The 15158-nt window shown below is 39.5% G+C and overlaps 1 pseudogene; it reads right to left on the bottom strand.

The window, feature by feature from the left end:
• Positions 1-11061: 11061 nt before the first annotated feature.
• Positions 11062-12208, bottom strand: LOC147293008 (uncharacterized; annotated as a pseudogene).
• Positions 12209-15158: the final 2950 nt, after the last annotated feature.

Below are 15158 nucleotides of genomic sequence, written 5' to 3'. Positions count from 1 at the left end.
GGGGGGGCTGGTCGGGTCGGACTTGTGGTGCGCGGGTAGCGGCGCAGATCGGTGCGGAGGCGTGGTGCAGTGGGCTCGGGCCGGGGTGGTGGCTGCTAGAAGGATGGGGTGTGTGAACATGGGAGTGGGCAAAGTGTTCAAGACCGTCCAGGAGAGCTTGTCCATGGTGATGGAAAGTGAAGGAAAAGGTACTGGTAGTGAGGACAGCGATGATGGAGAGACGCCCACCAGTTGTGGTGATGTGGGTAGGCACATTGTGCCTAAGACATACTAGTCCGTGGATGGGTTGTGTGAGAACAGGATGAAGAGGAGGAGCTTGAAAAATTGAGGGTGGAGTTCCAAATTCCCGATTATATCTGTCTGAGCCTCTTGGGAGTGATGTTTTGAGTGACCCGCCAGAGGGGCACATTTTGTGTTTTGCCAAGAGTTTTCACCATGGGTTTAGACTTCCTCTCCACCCCTATTTCCAGTATATGTTAAGGAAGTTAGGAATTGCCCCAGCTCAGGTGACGCCCAATAGTTGGAGAACGTTAATTGGGCTGTATGTGTTGTTCCGGGATGAGGGGTATGGTGCCCCGAGTATGGCTCAATTTTCACACTTGTTTGAGATTAAGTCGAGTCCCAATTTGCGAGGGTGGGTGAACTGCTCGCAGTTGGCGAACGGGTAGTTCACCAATGGGACAACTCGCCAAATACAAGTAGGCCACCCAGACGCTAACAAGGAGTGGAAGAAAAAATGGTTCTTTGCGAGTGGAGCCTGGGAATTCGGCTGGAGTGAGAGGAAGACTATGAATAGAGTGCCGACAAATTTCCACATAATAGGTTGTCTGGTTGAGCCGATGTATTGGTCTGTGTACACTTGGATTATTAGCTGATATTGTGCTTGAACTAATAGTAGTCTTTTGTTGTTTGATTTTGCAGGGGGTGAGTGGGAGAGGCTTCCATTGTCGGAGGATAGCGTGGAAGAGGTGCGGAGGGTGCTTAGTCGACCCGCTCGAAAGCTGAGCGCTGCATACCTCTTGTCTCCTAAGAAGTTGGCCAAGTACGGTTTCGGAGTCCCAGGTGAGTTTCTGCACGTCCCCTCTTGGAGTATTAGTTGATGAGATAATAACTTGTGCTCATTGATTTTGTTGGTCTTATAGTGAAGATGGCCAATACGAAGAAAACAAGTAGACCGGTTGGTCCTGCCCCGCCTGCTCAGAGGAGGATGATGATGGGGGCGTTGTTGGTCGGGGGTGGCTTGTCCCAAGTGAATACAAGTAGAGGTGCGTCAGTGCCCGGGGGTATGAGGCATAGTGGGTCTACCAACACCCATGTTCCGAAGGCGGCTTCTCCTGGGAGGAAAAGGAAGACTGGATTAGATGTGGCCGAGCACGGGAGAGAGGGCAAGAGGACAGCCACTGCGCCTGATCCGGTCCCAGAGGAGGATTGTCTGGTACAGCAGGCAGTGACAGACTTTGGAGGGTCCCTGAAGAAGGGGAGGGATGACCGGGTGATTGGCGATGGTGTTGAGCCGCTATCTGTTTTGCAGCGGGCCTTTTCGAGCAGTCCCAGGTGAGGGAAAGTGGTATATCATGACGAGATGTCCAAAGTTTAAACTTTATAGCTTGTGATAACACTTTCGTGGCATTCGACCTGGCAGGCACTGTTCTTTACTTATCAGGCACATGTTAGTGTCTTGGCCACGGTGGAGAAGATGAAAGACGAGATGTCGAGTTTCGTGGTGTGGAAGGACAGAGCGCTCTCAACCGAGGAGAAGGTCAGTACCCTGGTCGCCCAGAACAATGCGTTGTAGGCTGAGCTGCTGCAGGCCAGGAAGGAGGCGGACCAGGCGAGGCAAAAGTTGGAGGAGTGCGGGCAGAAGCTGAGCCAAGCCAAGCCAAGCAAAAGTTGGACAATGAGTATAACAGCAGCTATGCCATGGGCTTTGGCGATTGCAAATTAGAGCTCGAGGAGATGTGCCCTGATTTTGACTGGGACCGCGTGCGTGGTCTGCTAGGGGCTGGTAATGATGTGCATGACAACGTCCCGGAGGAAGGTACCCAGGAGGTAGAGCATGAGGATGGAGCATCCATAGGTGAGGAGCATGACATGGGAGAGGATCCCAAATAGATATCTGGAGCACTCATGGCCCGGGAGCAGGGGTGGGCGGACCATCGCCCTATTTTGGTTTGAGTTGTATGGTCGAGTCGGATGTGGCCCGTACCAACTTGCAAACTCTTTTGATTATTAAGTTTGTACGTAATGTTATGTGAATGATTTGGAGGGTGTCTGACCCGTTATGGGGTAGGATGCCCTTCTTTTTAATACATGGTATTGCGGAATTTTCTCGAATGCATGGTACTTAGTTTCCTTTGGATGCATGAAATCTATTTTTCTTTGAATGTATGGTATTTAGTTTCCCTTGAATGCATGGTACTTAGTTTCCCTTGAATGCATTTGCCATAGTCGCGCCTTGAATGCATGGTGCGGATATGGGTAGGGTCGGATGTCGGATGGCCCGGGGGTCCATACAGACAATTAACACTTTGAATAAAAAATGAAGAAAAACGTGTCCGTGGTAGGACTTGCATTTATTTAAAGCGATAAGATAGATGAAATTGAAAAAAGTCCCCGGGGGGTACAACATTTGTCTACTTGTAAAAGTAGTGGAGGTGCTCGCCGTGCCAAGAGTTGCCGAGTTCCTTGCCGGTTGTGGCGCGGAACCTGTATGTGCCTGAACGGATGACTTCAATGATTTCATATAGTCCTTCCCAGTTAGGTTTCAGAGCACCCGTTTTGGTCAAGGTAGTGCTGCACAGGACCCAGTCCCCCACTCGGAAGTGGCGAGGCTTAACTTTAGAATTGTAGTATCGAGTGGCCCGTTGCTGGTAGGCATACTTGTGTAGCTCAGCCTGGGGCCGATGCTCTTTAGCTAGGTCGAGATTGAGGGCTAGCTGGTCAGCATTGTGCTCAGGCTGAAATGTGTCGAGGCGGTAAGAGGCAAGCCCTCTCCTCCTCAAAGTCTTGGGGTCGTGGGTTGGATTCACCCCGGTTCATCCGCTGCTCTTCTCGTCGAGAGCGGTTGTCATCGAGCAGATGACGACAGTCCCTATAAATGTGGAATTCTTCAGAGCGGGTAGGATGCTCGCCAGATCAGGCCCGGCTGACCGGGTGGACAAGTCTCTTTTGGAAACCTAGGGGTGGGTGGCTACCTTGCCCTACGTCCAGTTGACGCGGAACATTTTGGTCCCTTCGGGGGGGTTCCTCTCACCACTCCGGAGAGTGGTGTGTTCGTCCCTGTCGTGGGAGTTTCTCCTCTCACCACTCCGGGGAGTGGTATGTTCTTCCTTGTCGTGGAGGAGTCGCTCATACAGCTGTGTTGTACCCTTTTAGAGGTCGAGCTGTTCCTGGGTTCGTTGGAGTTGAGCCTCCAATCGTTGGATGTATGCTTCTTGATCAGATTCGGCAGTCTTCTTGCCTCGCTTGTCACCCAACGGGGTATTGTCAACTTGGTCGAGAATAGGACCTCCGTCAGACATTGTAGGGGTCGGAAGGTCGGAAAGTCCTTGCACCTCAACTGAGGGTAGAGAATCAAATGGGGAAAAGTTGCTACGTTCCCACAGACGGCGCCAAACTATTGATGCTCAAAAATGGTAAAACAGTCAACGTCGAGTCGAACCACGTGGGCCCGTTGCCCCACCACTGAGTGGATGACACGTCGAAGTGGGGTAGGAACGGGTAGCTGGGTCCGCCTGGTGAATAGTGGAGAAGTGATAATATCCAAAGCACCCTGCGCAAACACACAAAAGTGAGCGGGAAGGGCACCGGTGTGGTACTGACCGAAGCTCCTCTGACGCTCAAGTTAGTGTTCAGAGAAATCTGAGAGCAGAGTGAGTGAATAGTATAATATTGATTGAATTGTCCTTTTGTGACAAGAAGGTACCTCTTTTATAGTACCTTTGGAAGAGTGTCAACCAATCCGGTGATGACACGTGTCCCTTGTGATGACACGTGTCTCTTGTGATGACTTGCACTGTAGGAGCGCCACATGTCACCGGTCTCGAGGATCCGAGTGAGTTGACACGGGTCGGGGGCCCAGGAGGCTTGAGCTTGGGAGACTGGAGCCTAGGAGGCCAGAGCCTAAGGGGCCGGAGCCTATGAGGCCGGAGCCTAGGAGGTCGTGGCCTAGGAGGTCGGAGCCTAGTAGGTTAGAGGCTAGGAGCCCAGGAAGGGCTTAGTCTTTTGGGCCTAGGCCCAAACAACATGATGTTAAGCCTTGTGTGACTTGTCGTTATACCCAGACGATTAATCATACGAACATGGACCAACATGGGAAAACCATAAAAGTAAGTGGACCAATGGTGCATTTTGCTCATATTTTTTATTATAGAAAAAGCATGTAAACACGTGGATGAACAAAGACTAGTTTTGTTAGAAACAAAATGGGAATAATATCTTGAACAAAGTAGAATAAAGAAATTGTTCTATTCTATATTTTCTATCAGATGTATTCAACTATTTCTATTAGATTACAGATATTCATAATTAAGTTATGAAAAATACTTCCAACTCTATAGCTTGTCAACAATTCAAGAGTAGAGCCTATGTTTGTTTTTTCAATTTCGTTTTGGCTTAGGTTTTCTCATAAGGGTCAAATGATCTAAGATTGCTGAAAGTAGAAGAAGAAGTAAGACAGAGCAAAAGAAACCATTTTCGTTTCCCGATGAAGAAGGTACAAGAAAGGGATAGATTTTAGTCAATCTTTTTGTTTGTTTTTTTGGACAACCAACGATAATCAACCAATGAGGAAGAATAATTTAGTGAGAAAGATATAATTGAGATGAGAAGATAGATCTGATTTTGCATATGCATGTACAGATCTATGAAGTAAAAACTAGAGACTTGGTTTGTTGGAAAATACGATGTCGGTGTCGCCACTACTAGAAAATAGATTATCTACCACATCCATTTTACCACGGTCCAAAAAAGTCTGTGGTAGAAAATATATATCTACCACGATCAATATAAGCCTGTTATAAATAAAGTTATTCTATCACGGTCAATGATGGGTCCGTGGTTATAATAAGCTAATTTACCACGGATATTTAATAACCATGGTCTATAATAAAATTCACCACGAGAAATGAGCGTGGTTAACAATTTTAATAACCACAGCGCCTTTTTGTAATCCAGCACGGAATACGTACGTGGTTAATATTTTTAATAACCACAGCGCCTTTTAATATTTGACCACGGGAATAACATGTGGTAAAAATAATTTTTGTTTTTTGTTCAAAATTTTCTAAATCCCGCCTGCTAGCATATGTAACCCTTAAAGTTCTTTTTTTAAATTCAGATTTTATTTTCATTTTCTTTTTACCCAGCCCCCCGAACCTACGATTTCTCTCCTCTCTCGCCGATCTCTTTTCCCGACGATTTCACTGTCGTCCGGCGGCCAACGGCGACGAGACCACTCCGGTTCTCCTCCGCCTCTCTCTTCCCTCTGATCGCCGATCACGGCGACGAGACCACTCCGGTTTCCGTCGATTCAGGTATCCATTTTAATCCTCTCTTCATTCTCTACGTGATTCTGTAATTGGATTGAGCTGTTGTTGAAAGAAAACAGAAGCCCTGGTTTGAACTCACGGACACGCAGCCACTGTTTGGGACTTTTGGTGAATTTAATTTGATTATTGGATATCTTGTGGATGATGAGCATCTGCTCCAAATTGATGAACATATGTTAATGTTTTTCTTGTTTTGCTATGAACATATTTTGGAAACACTTTTGTTTCATCTCACAGATTTCAGATTGCAATTGGGCTTCAGACTTGTCTTGTATTGGTTTTTAATCATTGGTAGGTGATATTGAGCATATTTAAGCTTATGGGTATTTGAATTTGAGTGAGATTTGGATTAGCTTTTTGCTGTTTTTATTGAGATGGGTTTGAGTTTGAGCTCAAGGTTAGACGCACTTGTTGGATTATTGCTTTAAAGTGTTTGGTGCTTTGTTGCTAAGATGCAGCCTGATCAAATGAAAAAGCCTTCTTGTTTGTTATGTTTCCTTATCAGCTTGAGCTGAATGGTTTCAGATGTGCAACATGAAAGTGGTGATTTTTCTTCACTTTATTTTATTTTATTTGGGTCTGAAGTTGGTTTGGATTTTTAATGGTGATCAATATTGTTTTTAATGAGTAGAGTATTGGTTAGAGAAATGTGTTTTGCTGACAATGGCATGAACTGGAGTTTATATATTTTCTCAGATGGTATTTTGCTTCTTTCTAGGGGTTGAGATTTGAGAGCGTAACTTTGAGATGCTTGGCATGATATTAATAGCATAGGTTGTCCACAACTTAATCATTCCCTTTGTTGTTCATTTGCTGCAATAGCTATATGTATGCTGCTGCTTATGTTCTGTGTCTAGTCTTTTTTGGGTCCTAGTTCATCTGTACGAAGCTAATAATAATAATAATAATTCTATAACACTACTCTATACGAATTGGTTTATGTATTTTGTTTCAGATGGCATGAACTTGGGTTTATTGGTTAGAGAAATATGTTTTGCTGCAATTTGTGATAATGTTGACGATGAAGCTCATTCAGTTAGCTAGTAAGAATGAATGAGTTATGCCAACAGTATTCAGAAGTTTGTATAAAGCTGTGCCAGGAAATGGGTGTCATGGTTGTTGATCTTTTTACTGCATTTCAGAAATGAGATGACTGGATGAACACTTGTTTTACGTAAGTTAGCTTGGCCATATTGCTCTCTCTCATTTTTGCTAACGCCATCAAGTTTGACATTTGCATTATGTTGCGTTAAATCATCAATTGCCCTGCCAAATATTTTAGTTTCCTGATATATACCTTGTGTATACTCTTTAATTTGCTAGTGGGTTGATTACTAAAGTGGTATTATATTACTGGAGTGATGATCATTGTTAAGATATCTATGAAATATATGCTTCCCATTTTCCTGGAACAGAGCTAAATGCCTAAATGAAGGTGTCCTTATGAACCTTACCTCCACCATAAAAAGTTATTTAACGGTGACATAAATCTATGAGTTCATTGTTTAGTTCAATTTGGGTTTATTGGTTATATGTGGCCTAAAGCTATTTGCATTGTTTCTGATAAATGTTGTAGGTTAATTTTGTGAACCAATACCTCAATGTTTTTATATTAAAGGTAGACAAAATATCCATTTGAGGAAATTACTTCAACTAAACTTTTAAGCAGTGTGTGGTTTTTGCAGGACCCATCATTTAAACAAAGTAGCTACTGGTGGCATTGCCATATCAGCAATGAGCAATGCCTACTACACCAGATTTTGCAGCTTTCACCATCAAGTAAATTTTCTTTGATCCAATTACTGGTTACTCTTCATTTGCTTATCGACAAGGACAACGCCTCAAGGAAAAGTGAAGCCTTCAAGTGATAAGCCCTTCACTGTTCGAGTCATACATTGTAGGTGATTTGTAGCTTGGTTATTTTATATGACTCTTTGGACATTAATTTTAGAAACTCTTCTCTAGACATTTAGTATAATTTTAGTTTTAGTAGTTTGGTATCTTGTAATACTTGACTAATTTTCTTAATGAATTTATCATTGCAATTATATATTCTAATGAATGTGTAATTTTGATAAGTGTTTATATATTTATTTTGCCCTTATATAGTTTATTATGATAAATAAAATTTAAAAAAATTTTTTAAAAGATTTTTTTTTTTAATGTTTATTTGACTTTCTTCACGAGCATTGGCCGTAGTTGATGAAGATAATCTACCACGGCCATTAACCGTGATATATGTAGTAATCTACCACATGTAGTGTCCGTGGTCGTATATGGTAATCTACCACGTGCAGTGTCTTTGGTCAATGTTACGTTCAACCACGGATATTGTCCGTGGTAGATGACCGCGCTAATTTACCACATCCCAATACATAACGGGCGGCCTGTCCGTGGTTAATCTAAATCTACCACGGACATTGTCCGTGTTAGATGAACTGTTTTTTAGTAGCCAAATATGAGGTTTCATGTTTCCAACTTTGTATCCCGTGTTTTTTAAATATATAGAAAACCTGAGTTGTTTTTAAATTTTTCACTATGAATTGAAATTTGTATCTAGTGTTTTCCAAAGATTGCTTTTTAGCTACGATAACAAACACATTTTTCTTCTGTTTTCATTTTGCAAAAACAAAAAAACCGTTTCGTGAAACTTTACCAAGCTACCTAGCCCAAAGTTTAGGTACCAAAATTGAATGGAAATTACCAAACCTTAAGATTTGTGCAATTAACAAACAACCTAGCAATGCACAAATAAATGAACACAGATGGAGAAACATCAATTATATTTTCAGACTATAAGAAATAGATAATAATGATATTGAAAGTGAAATTGAAGAACAAGAACATATTAATATGGCATTTGATGAAATAGATCATAATCTAGTTTAGACCAACTTAGATTTTTGGTTTATTTTTCATTTTACCCCCTGAAGTTTCAAGCTCGTCCCACTTCACCCCCTGGAACATTTTTTCTCCCACATTACCCACCACAACTCCTTTCCGTGTCCCATTCAACCATTTTATGTTACCTCTGTTGCCCAGTCCGTGAATTTTGCTGACATGGCAATGGTATTTTTGCCATTTCGCTACCATGGCTCTAATAAGCCACTTGGACCATATGTGGATGCCATATATGATAAGTGGGCCCCACTAACGCAACATATTCATTTCATCAAATGAATATGTTCAATTTTAATGGATGAATTAAAAAGGCTTTAGGGTGAATATTCTGAGAAGTTGAAAGGTGTCGAATCCCAACCAAAAAGAAAGAAAGAGAGTGTGAGTGTGGTATTGTCACAAAGGGTTTCGAAGTCAGAGGAGCAGGGTAAAAAGTGTTTAGGGTTCACGAAATTCTTCTGGGCTTTGAGTGGAATCTTGAAAGCGCGAGGGGTTATGGCAGTGGCAGAAAGAAAGAGAATGTGAGTGTGGTCTTTTTCATAGAGGGTTTCGAAGTTAGAGGAGTAGGGCGAAAGGTGTTTAGGGTTCACGAAATTCTTCTGGACTTTGAGGTTCTTTTGGGCTTTGAGGGGTTGTGGCAGTGGCAGAAAGAAACAAAGTGATAGTGTGGTCTTTGTCACAGAGGGTTTCGAAGTCAGAGAAGCAGGATGAAAGGTTCTTTTGGGCTTTGAGTGGAATCTTGAAACCCCATTTTTCCTTTTGTGTAAAAACCCATCACCTAGCTCTTTACCTATTTTTCTTTCGTTTATCTTCTTTTTTCTCGTCCTTTGCCCGTTTGCAAGTGTGACCATGAATGCCCAAGCTGACTTCTCGGTACCAAGGCCACACCTGATGGTTCTTCAGATGTGCTCTCGCAAGGTTATGTATTTGTATTTGTATTGTTTGCAAAATATTCTCAAAGGAAATGTTGGAATTTCCCAAGTGGTGTTCAATGTTGGTTTTTTGCAGAGAGGAGTCGATGGATGTAGGTTTTTCCAATGGGTTGATTCGGATGTGGATCCATGTATGAGGAACATGGTAGGAGGCTTGTTGAGGAAGATCAATGGATTGGAAGCGAATCTAGAGGTAGCACAAGCAACAATTCGAAAATTGAGGATTTGGCTCTACATCACTCTGTTTCTGTTTTTGGTGATACTGCTGAGTAGGGTAATGTGAGAGAGGAGATTGAGGTAATTTGGTGGATATCTATTGAGTATTTTGATACCATGTTGGGGCTGTGAAGTAAGTTAGTATATATTAATGTATTTTGGGTGTTTTGGTAAGCATGGTGGGTACGTAAATTATGGGTAGTTTGGAGCACAATAGAAGATAGGGCGTCTATTAGTTATGTTGGAGGACATATGTATTTTGGAGCCTATCAATGAAATATGAATTTTCCTAGTATTTTGTTGCAATTTCATTTGGTTTTGTTTCATTTTGATTCTCTGAATTTATTTAATTTTTGTGGGATTACAAGTTTACAATTTGGGTGCCTAGTCTTTGAATATATGTAGACCATTTTGGTCTATTTAACCCGAAATGATGACAAATTGTATGGAAAAAAATTGACAATATTGAGACCATAGGGACAAAAAAATTGACAAATTTTGGAGATCTCAAAACTTGAATCATCATTGTCAATCTCATTTAGGTTCATCCTATAATAAACATACACAAATAAGCTAGTTATATAAACAAATCAAGTTGTATTGGAACATAATAAGTATCAATAAAGTAACCCGAATACACATCAAAATGACTTTGGGTGGATCCAAAGACTTTTTTTCTTGGGTGGTAAAGTAAGTTCTATTAAATAAGAAGATCTTCTAATTTTTTAATTCTTTTTTGAGCCCTCTTATGGTTTTAGGGAGACATTCAAGCGACACTAGGTGGAACTCAAAACTTTTAGAAATGATGGGGACAATTATTTTCACTTTATATCCATCTTTGAATAGACATGACCACAATAAAGTGTGTTTGAAAATAAATGAAATTGACATTATTTGTGACTAACCTTGAATGTTCTCGAGGCTCTTCTAGAACATAGATCCTCTTAAGGGTTTTGTCAATCTTCTTTCTCCCAGAGAGACACAAGCTCGTTAAGTAGGCAAAGAGACTAAAGTAGAGGAAAAGAGAAAGAGAAAGAGAGAGATGGGTCATTCACAGCCTTAATAAGAGATAGGTAGATATTTGAAGTTAATGTAAGTAGGTTGATATTTGAAGTTAATGTAAGTAGGTAGTAGAAATTTGAACATAAATGATGTGTCGGCATTGAAAGAAATGTTATAAAGATGGACTCAAGCTCAATAGGACTTAAGCTCAATAAAGAAATTTTAATCTTATTAAGCTCTTTAACCCCCTTTCATTTGAATGTAGGACACATCATTCCTATGTAATGTTAATAAAAAAAGACAAAAAATATATGTCACAAAAAAAAACATTAAAATATAAAAATCAATGAATTGCCATAAGTGCATATCAAACGACAAGTCTTATTATTTTTGAAAGACTGCCAATTAAGTACATGAAACCCACATGAAAATTAAGTACTGCCAATTAAGTAGCCAGCAAATATTCACTTTAGGCTATTAAGCCACACTTTTTTCCTTGTATCCGACATTCTCATAAACATTCTCCTCCAATTTGAACTGGTAAATCTCTCAAGCGCTTTAACATATGCATCATCATCCACCCCCTCCATAGCCTCTAACACCTCCATGCAATCTTCAATGGATCCTAATCTCTCAAAGGAGATGACACTTCCTTGTTTTTTCGGCGGTCAATCTTTGCCAATGATGCTTCGGTCTTGGCACTTAGCGCTTTGGTCCAGGCCTCAAGTGCATCATCCAATTTGGCTGATTTAGATGATCTTGATTCTTTTTTTGGGCGAAGACCAACTGGGGGGACTAGAGGACGTCTGTGTGTGTGAGTAGTAGGTTCATCTTCCTCGCTATAAGCTTTTTTCTCATTTTCAATGTGTGCCCCAGAAGTGAGAAATTCAGTCTCTAAATCTCTATCATCATTAGAATTTGGAGGAGAATGAGTAGATGCATGAGACATTTGTCCAGTGGCAGTAGTGTTGTTGAAAATCTCACTAAGCACATGATAATGTGAACATTCTTTTTTTCGAAAACGGCTCACAAACTTGTCTTTTTGTAAAGTTGAAACAATTAATACATAATCAAAATATGTAAATAAAAAGCAAACACCCACCCCAATAAAAATGGAATGCCAAACATTAATAATTTAATGCTCTAGAAAGAATATATAATATGCAATTTCTAAATGTCAGTGACTTTGTGTTTTCTGGCCTAGCTAAAGCTGGGAACACCTCTAACATAATCCAAGCTGCTGTGACCCCTACATTTGTTGCTTAATTTCTTGGTGTAAATGGGCTTGGCATCTCTTTGGCAAGACTAGACTTAGCCCTTAGTGGTGTTATCTCATTCCACACACACCCTGGTGCTTCAAAGATTCTGATTGTGACCAGAGGTGTTATCAATTAATATATATTATAGTTTATAACATTAAAACTTACAGCAGATTTTGTTGCATCATGAACAATAAATTACAACTGCAGTAACAATATCAACAACAGACAATGCCTTTGTAGTATCATCAGCTAGCTAGCAGTTATGAAAGGTAATTTATGCATACCTTAATGTAGAATGCCCAAACCTCTTAAGATGCATGAACTGTGTTGGCATTCGGGTCCCACCCATTCCCGTATGAGCCACAATCTTTGCAAATTCGCGGTGTAATTTACGTAATCTATTATATTTGGATTTCATCTTCTCACGAGAGTATCTCTTACCAAATTTAGTAAAAATGACATTTCATATGCCATCCCATTCATTCTTATCCAAAGTTGAGGTTTGTAAGCCTTTTTTTGCCGATTCATGCAATAAGTGAATGAAGTGCTCCTCAATAAAGGGTGGTCATAGAGCCGTATCATCAATGTCAAGGTTGTTTTTTGAAGCCATCTCGTACACTCAATAGCCTAATGCAAAAGAAAGGGAAAAATATGACTTGTAAACATAAATAAGCTAGTTATATATAAACACACACAAATAAACTAGTTATATATAAACATGTGTTAAAACAAAGTTAGATAACAAACATAATTATAATAGATAATAATGACCAAATCAATTGCAGTTTAATTCCTGATATTGGAAATATTTTGATAAAGAAACAGTAAAATATTTAGCCAAAAAATAAAATCCAACCAAACCAATAATCACATCAAATGATAAAATCTAACATAATTTTAAGAAAAACTAAGGACATAAAGAACCCATATAAAAGGAGAATTTTCTAGTGTATATAAACATTATACTGAAGCAACTATGTGACCTCCCAAGTACAATAGAATACTTGGAAGTACAGCCTATAGAGCAACGCAAGCATGATATAAATCTAGTAAAAAACATAATACTATACATGTTGTCAAGGCCATTTTGATAAGTCTGGACAACCAAAAAATGTGGCTCTAAGGACTATTTCCATTTGCACTAAATTATAACCATCCACATATGGGAAATGGGCTTTGAGAAATGCTAAACAACTGTCTCAATGAGTTACAATGCTCTCTTGACTCTTCACATCTGTGCATGAATTTGAGTATAGTAGAGAAAAAATTAAGAATAGAAACTAAAAAATCTAAAGGATTATAAGAAGGTACATGCAACAGCTACGTGATATCATACAATAATTAAGTAAATAAGAAAGACATCATAAATGCCTAATGTATTTTGTGTTCAATCTTAAGCTGAATCATACCTCCATTTGTTCATTGTGAGGATTCTTAGTTGATCCTCTTGATTTTGTTTACATTAGACATCAAAATAACCACTCAAATTACTATAAACCTGTTATTCAAATTAGAGCAGACATACCATATAAACAAACCCAGATGTCCAAATCTACGAACCCAGATCCTACCCCCAATCTTACAAACTATTCCCATGTAAAAACAAAACACCTTAACAAGATCAATCCTTCAAAAATTGAAGTATATGATCACAAAACACGCAATGCATGATGCTTGTTTTAATTCTATGCTTGAAAAGCTTTCCCAACTAATTAGGACACTTTGCTTTTTTTATTTTATTTGAACCACATGTTTATGTTGATATACATAGAAATTGAACTAGTAAGGAAGTGTGTGCCCTCATGTCATCTTGCAATATAAATACATCCACACTGATCAACAGTGTCCTAGGCTACAACAAACAGAAAATTTCAATTTCAATAAACTTTTTCTTCTATACATGTACAACTATTCGGCTAACAAGATTTTCTTCATCACACATCTCATTAGTTTCTTTCAATAAAGATGGTTCACAGAAGAGTTGATCAACTAAGTTCACCTAGCCTTCTCTGCCTCATAACTTGACACCATCTTCAATCTTTCACTCTTTCTAATTAATGAGCATCCAATTCATTGACAATTCTGAGAACTACCCACATAGATATACAAAAGGAAATGCATAACAGAACTGCCACACAAACAAAATCAAACTAGAAATAAAAATAAATCATAGCAGAACTGCCACACAAACAAGACCAAACCGAATCATCTAAAACTTATTCCCAAAATCACAAGCATATAAAAAAAAAACCAAAAAAGATTGAACATATCTCAAAAAAATCACCAAAAATCCTACTAGACTACTTGAGATACCCAAATTAATCATATATAGTTGGCAGGACGGCAAACACTTCCCACTGCCCACAACAGAATCCAAGCATGCATGTTATCCATTTCTGTTGCCACCAAGTAGTTAGGTCACTCTCAACTCTATCTAGTGTACTATATTTTTCATATATAACAGATAGCAAAGAGAAACAAATATAAAGCTACATATCTTCAAAAATAAATATAGCGAAAATGTTCACAGCCCAATTAATTTGATCGAGCCTCCATTATTTTCTTATTTGCTAGCTTCCACTTGTTAATTGGTTGTTGTTTCAAGCTTTCTCAAAATCATAGGCATAAAAAAAAAAACCAAATTAATCACAAAAATTCCAAGATTAAAATAAAGAAATTATCAAAAACCCATCACACATCTCATTTTACAGATCTCATTCCCAAAATCACAGGCAAAAAACTAATGAACAAATCAACAAAAATCCAAGAGTATAATGAATAAATCATCAAAGACCCATCACACATCTCATCCCCAAAATCGTAAGACAGGATCTAGGGCAAAAATTTTACCTTCTAGTGTTGAGAAGATGAAGGGAGACAAAGAAGAACAAGATCCAACTAATAGCCCACAAGTAGGATTATCTAGAGCACACTTGGCTCACAGTAAGCCTGTTCACAGAAAAGCAGCCAATGGAGGCTTGATACGAAAGCTAACTGACCAAGCTAGATGTAGCCAGCTGTAACCAGCTGCCATCTTCTGATTAGTGTAGTTAGTTAATAGTTTGTTAGTAGTCTATTAGTGCTCAGCTTAGGAGCTAAGCTTTCAGCTGTAATATATAAACCTTTGTAATGATTATTCAATTAAGTAAGAAATCATTTCTTAATTTTCTCTCTGGTTTTCTCTCTACTTTTCTCTTTCTCTCTCAACTTCTCTGTGATTCACTCACTGAATCATAGCTTAATCTTGTTTGTCTTCTCCAACGAAGACCAAGAGATCGCTCATTCACAAAGATGAAGGG

This window comes from Dryas octopetala, chromosome 2 (genome assembly GCF_963921425.1).
Source record: "Dryas octopetala chromosome 2, drDryOcto1.1, whole genome shotgun sequence".
In the NCBI taxonomy this organism is placed as follows: domain Eukaryota; kingdom Viridiplantae; phylum Streptophyta; class Magnoliopsida; order Rosales; family Rosaceae; genus Dryas; species Dryas octopetala.
Note: the sequence above shows the minus strand (reverse complement) of the source record. Positions and strands in the feature narration are given on the sequence as shown.